This window comes from Trachinotus anak, unplaced genomic scaffold (genome assembly GCF_046630095.1).
Source record: "Trachinotus anak isolate AG129_WGS33_773 ecotype Australia unplaced genomic scaffold, CSIRO_AGI_Tana_v1 ptg000019l, whole genome shotgun sequence".
NCBI classification, from domain to species: Eukaryota; Metazoa; Chordata; class Actinopteri; order Carangiformes; family Carangidae; genus Trachinotus; species Trachinotus anak.
Genome location: NW_027273870.1, coordinates 17,947,833 through 17,954,275, shown reverse-complemented (window position 1 = coordinate 17,954,275; position 6,443 = coordinate 17,947,833). Strand labels below are relative to the sequence as shown.

The 6,443-nt window shown below is 40.2% G+C and overlaps 1 long non-coding RNA gene across 1 annotated transcript; it reads left to right on the top strand.

Annotated features, from left to right (window-relative positions):
• Window positions 1-926: 926 nt before the first annotated feature.
• On the top strand, window positions 927-5,141 carry LOC139636857 (uncharacterized). Its single transcript, XR_011694482.1, has 4 exons — window positions 927-1,118; window positions 1,478-1,556; window positions 2,495-2,557; window positions 2,725-5,141. It is a non-coding gene; the product is annotated as an uncharacterized lncRNA (long non-coding RNA).
• Window positions 5,142-6,443: the final 1,302 nt, after the last annotated feature.

Sequence of the window (6,443 nt, the reverse complement as noted above, 5' to 3'; positions counted from 1 at the left end):
CGTACCAGATGGTGATGGAGGAGGTGAGGATGGACTCGATGATGGAGGTGTAGAAGTTCACCATCATAGTCCTTGGCAGGTTGAACTTCTTCAATTGCCTCAGGAAATACATCCTCTGCTGAGCTTTTTTGATGAGGGAGCTGATGTTTAGCTCCCATTTGAGATCCTCTGTGATGGTGGTTCCCAAGAAGCGAAAATGCTCCACGGTAGCCACGGGGGAGTCACACAGGGTGATGGGGGTGGGTGGGGCTGGGCTCTTCCTGAAGTCCACTATCATTTCCACTGTCTTCAGAGCGTTTAGCTCTAGGTTGTTCTGCCTGCACCAGGTCACCAGACGCTCAGTCTCCCACCTGTAGGCAGACTCATCGCCATCAGAGATGAGTCCAATGAGAGTGGTGTCGTCTGCAAACTTCAGGAGCTTGACAGACTGATGGCTGGAGGTGCAGGTGTTGGTGTACAGGGAGAAGAGCAGAGGAGAAAGAACGCAGCCTTGTGGGGATCCAGTGCTGATGGTCTGGGAGTCAGACACGTGCTTTCCTAGCTTCACGTGCTGCCTCCTGTCAGACAGGAAGTCGGTGATCCACCTGCAGGTGGAGTCAGGCACGCTCAGCTGGGAGAGCTTGTCCTGCAGCAGAGCCGGGATGATGGTGTTGAAGGCAGAGCTGAAGTCCACAAACAGGATCCTGGCATAGGTCCCTGAGGAGTCCAGGTGCTGGAGGATGAAGTGGAGAGCCATGTTGACGGCGTCGTCTACAGACCTGTTGGCTCTGTAGGCGAACTGCAGGGGGTCCAGGAGTGGGTCAGTGATGGATTTGAGGTGGGACAGGATAAGGCGCTCAAATGATTTCATGACCACAGAGGTCAGGGCAATGGGTCTATAGTCATTTAGTCCTGTGGGCCTTGGTTTTTTGGGGTTTTTTAAATAAACCTTTAAGCTGGGGGAAATCAATAAATTCTGTCATGCTGCTGCTACGCTTAGATCTGTAACCTCTCTGCCCTCTGCAGTAGTGTTAGATCTACAGCAAAGATGGGGGAAGTGGTTGTGAAGCCGGTTTATTTCAGTCACTTCAAAACTTGGATAATGCTCCAGATGGCAAAGTGTGATAGATACTTCACTGGTTTGTACTTAATTTTGAAGCATTAAAAATAAAAACAGTATTATAATGTTGCTTTCAACACTTAGGATGAGTGTAACTCAACAGGTAATGACAGCCTCATTAGCAGGCCATCTTGTTCTGTTTCCACCATCACTGCTACCGTTGCCTCCCTACATGTGGATAGGACCCTCACATTTGGAGGTCACCAGTCTGCAGTTTCTTAGAGGAACAGTCATTTGTTTCAATCTTTTAAATGCTGCTGATTCACATCTGCGACACTCTGCAGACTGTTTCATTAAAACCTTGATTAACTTCAATCTTGTTGCACCAAAACTTTTATTTCTTAATTCCTGTTTGTTTTTGTTTTACCTTCAAAACAGCAGCACTTCTGAGGCAGCTGGATGAAAATGAGACTTCCTTCAAGAAAGATAAGGGACAGACTCAGTGAAAGGTTTTATGGTAATACCTTAAATTTCATTTTTTCTCCACACAAGCTTTGTCTTAAAATGAGTCTCCTGTCCTTCACTCATGCTGATCAATTGAAGGCTTCTGTCTATTGGGTTTGCACGCCATCTTTCTTTCAATGGTGTCTGCTTCCTCTCCAGGAAAACTGAAGTAAAATTTTTCAAAGGAATAGGGGATAGAAGAGGAATAGGGTTTGGGGGGATTACAAGGTCAGTTAGCTGTCGATAGCAGGGGGTAATTTAATTATAGTTCTGATTTCCTTGCTTGACTTTTAAAGTATAAACATGTGTTGGTACAGAAGTTGGGCCAGCATTTCGAAAGATGGAATATTTTAATTCTAAACTTCAAAAAAGCGCCGTCAGTGCCTGAATGGTTCAAATCCCCAGACTGTCTGGGGGGATGTGATGACTAAACCTAATCCTCCTGTGTGATATACAGAATATCTGAACAGCATTGTGATTACATTGACTTTTTTCCAATATATCAGAATATCTGTCAGATTCATCTTATTATTTTCATCTCTAAAAAGGATCTCACATGCTTTCGTATGTTTTGAAGTGGAATCATAACTAATACATCACAGTATACAGTAGTGTGGCCTTAAGTGCTTCCAACACAGGGACATATTTTGGTCCACCATTGGATTTCCAGTTCTGGGAAAGAGGTCTCAGAGTGTATGTGTTGTACATGATCAGGGCATAATGTGCTTTACACATTTACTCCACAGTAACATTTGGTCATAGGCTTTCTAATACTGTGACAAACCTACATATAATTATCACTCAAATCTGCAGCTTCCCTCAATTTTACAGAGCTTTATAGTATACATAAGTTTTCATCCTCTACATATATGGCGACTTTACTGTTTTAAGAGCAATTAGCATGTTTTTGGCTGTAGCAGGCAATAGATCTAATAGAGATATATTCAACAGGTGGACACAAACATGACTCCAAATAAATTATCATGTTGCTGCTGGATGTTTCAATAAGGAACCGTAAGTATGCCCTATCAACTTAAAAGATGTCAATATGTCAATTTTGTGTTCACAAGTTGTTTCCGCTGCCCCCAAGTGGCAAAAAAAATCTATTTTTGTGGTTCAAAGTCAAGAGACATAAAAGGCCCTCAACAATTCTGAGTATGTCATTTTTTATTCCTCTACAGAGGTGTTATTCTGGTGACCAGTCATCATTATTTCAGATTACGAGCCAAGATGTTGCTCTACCCTTCTACTCCAAGCCCACTGTGTCCCTCCTTGAGGCAAAAAAAAAAAAAAAAAAAAAAAAAAAAAAAAAAAAATCCAGAGAACAGATGAGAAGACATGGAGCCCAGCAAGAAATGGCCTAATGATAGTGACCCTGCATGACAGGGGCAATGTGCCCAGAAGCAAAATAAACGAACAGTGCTGCGCCTTCATGGTGACGTTGTACCATAAATAATTAAACAGCCCATTCTTAAGGAATGAAAAGAGCGTGAAAATGTATCAGCGTTTGCACTGAGCCTCTCGCTCAGCCAGCAGCTATATTCATCTCAGCTTCTATAATGCTCTTAATAAGCATCACGCAGCATTTGTCTCAAAATAATCAATGAATAATCAATGAGAACGCTTTACAGAAAACTCCACTGTCAGATATGTTTGAACTGCTACCATCAGTATGTGATCCCAGTGAATTCCATGAGTTATTTAGTTATTTTGTGATGAAATGCTTCAGTTCACTTTCAGTTTTACTTTGATTTTCCTTAATCAAATCTGTGGGCTTCTCCTCCTGGCAATGATTTAAAACTTTTCCACAATGCCTTCCGACAGCCTACAAAGAGCGGGAACAAGCAGCCGTTTGTTTAAGGTGAGAAAAACATACCTGTACTGTAAAAGCTATTCACAGATGTGGAGGGAAAAAAAAAAACACACACAAACACACCGGCATTGAACATTCAAAAGATTTACTGCAGTGGATTATCTATAGCTCTGAAGTGTCTATACAAGCTGGTTTTATACTGTACTGGATGGAAACCAACTGCTGACTGAAGCATAAGAGCATTTAACTCACTTCTAGCATACAGTGAAGTGAAAAGGTTTGGCAGTAACTTCAAGATATCCTTAACATGAAATGTAGGGGAACACCAGAACTTTTTTCTTCACAACAATGTTTTCCAAAATACAAATTTGTTAAAAACACATGTAAAATGGTTTATCTGTGTCCAAAATGCAACCATCCACTGGTTTAGCAAATATTTTCAACTTTGCCATAGGATTATATTAGTTAATTGAATGCACATACTGTAGATGTACAATAGTTTGTGCTTCTTTAATAATGTGTTTGCAGCGGGGAACATCCACAATCACGACTCAGGATGTCACAAGAACCAGTACTTCAGTACCCAATCGGTGCCAAAATTCATAAAATGTGACGGTATTTGTTTTTCTGCAGTGCTGTTGGTACCAAAGGCAGTGCTGATGTCGCAGGTACTACAGATATGATTCTTCTGGGACTGACGAGGGCAGTACAATTATGCTACTGTCCTAATCCTTGTCCCCGTTATTCTGTATTTGATACAGATCAGCAGGGACAAGTTATAGACAACCATAAGCCAGTATGCAAATGGTGCCACAGAGCATTTCAAATGCTCAATGACAGGGATCCAGATCTGTACACAGAGTTCAGGGTTAGTGAGCTTCAGCTGTTAACCTTATAGTACCAGTGACATCAATGTTAATGTGCTGAAATGTTACTGCTTTTATTTGTAAATTGCAACAGCTGGCGTCTGTTGCTGCATCACTTCACACACAATGTTTACAAAGGCTAACATTAGCTTGTCTCGGCTAACACAGGGAGAGCTCATAACGTGACCTGGGTGCTCACAGCTGCTGTCATTTCTGTTTTGAATCTGTATGTGTGAACACTCTGTTGGTCTACTTTTAAACTGTACTTCTGACAATGCAGGGCAGCCGTTTCCCCCTGCTTTATGGTAAGCTAAGCTAATGACCCCTTGGCTCTAGCTTCATACTTAACACACAGACTTAAGAGTGGTATGAATCTTCTCAACTAACTCTCTGCAATGAAATGAATGTTCTGGATGTTTGCAAAGTGTCAAACTATCCCTTTAAAAATTCTTATTTTTTCAAGTGCCCCTTAATATAGTCTCAGATACATGAGGTGATAAACAAATCATAAGTCTGCATCCAAAACAATAACTGATCATACCTTGACAAACTTAGTGCAGACAGTATACTTGGCTGGCTGCCAGTGTGACCCATGTCACCATTATCTTGGTTGATAAAGGCCCCTGGAGAGGGCCTCTTGTAAGTTAGTATGTCCTCTTTCAGTTATGCACCTCTTTGAAGCCCCCAGGCTTGGAATGCCAGGAGGAGGGGATCAAAGCAAGAACAGAATAATTTGTCCAGTGTGCCTGTCAGTTTTAAGAGGATCTAAGCCATTATATCTACAAAAAAACACAACAAAGGTAACACAGAGTGAAAAAAAGAGATAATGAAAAAAGTGACATGCTTCTCACTTTTTTTATCAGACATTTCCATTGCCACAAAACATTAATGTCACTGTTCTACAATTCTGCTTTCATGCTGTTTTTCTCCTGTCACATACAGTTAAGTGATTTTTCATTCATTTCTTTTAATGTTCTATAATTAACACATGGTCATCACACTGAAATATGCCATAAAATTCTTTATCTGAGCATGATGTAAGTTTATCAGCCCACTTCAAATTGATGATTACTAATTGTTTATGGATGCATGGGGCAGGGGGTGAATTGCAGGAAGTAGGCATCATACATTGGTTTTATTCACATTTCAGTGCATGTAGACTTCATATCTGCTGTGCTTCGATGATTACTCATTACCATCCATTTATCATTTAATGTCAGGCTCATTTATTCATTCCTAGATTACATAAACCGCCTCAGAGCATGCTACAAGTGCATGTTAATGATCTTGCTGTTTACACTGGCAGATGTGGTTTTAAGGGGCAACATTCCAAAACATTTAGCAGAATGTCTCTCAGATGAAGGTAAATGATAGTGTTGTAATGTGTGAGGTACAGCCAGCTACCACAAGCACCTTTACTAAAAGGCTTCATATCACATTTGCATCACAATAAGCTTTTTTCTTTTCTTTTTTACTTTCTCTCTCATTTCTAATTTTTACCATTAATGTTCCATTATCAAGTCACACCCTTTTTTGGAGATAAAGCAACCTGAACAGTCTTGTCACCAGAACAGAAAAGCCTATTTTATATTCCTACCGAAAGTCACTTTGTCACTACAGACGTGTCTATAGCACAGTATAGTAGCTGAACAGAAATGCCACAGGTTTTCAACACTGGGCAAATATTTTGGAAAAATGGCATCAAAAGTATGCAGAATTACCTATTAGCAGTTCCTGTTTGCAATGTACCCATAAATGTACAGACAACAGTTACTGAATTTCCTGGATTTCGCTCATGTGGTCTACTTGCTTTTTTTTTTTTGTAATGCTATATTGTTGTCTGTTGATGTTTTGATTCTCTGTGGTGATTGTCTATTTCTTGAAGTTGTATAGAACTTTGGTCAGCTGTTCATTTTTTTTTTTAATCTTTGGAAAAGGTATTGCATTGCAGCGTATTGTATTGCATATTTTTAATGATTAACGGACATCCACTCATTGAGTAAACTGATTGAAATTTGGATCCCCGTAACTGAAACTTAACCTTTTGTCATTGTGTACCATTTGTTCAGATGTGAAAACTAAAAGCTCATTCTGTTCGAAGGCCTTGTTTTATAATAGCTGGTTTAAGCTTTTCTCAACTATGGCACATAAAAATTGATCTGTACATCGTGATTTATGGAGCAGCAACTGATAATTTATTGGTTAATTAGTTACAGCATTT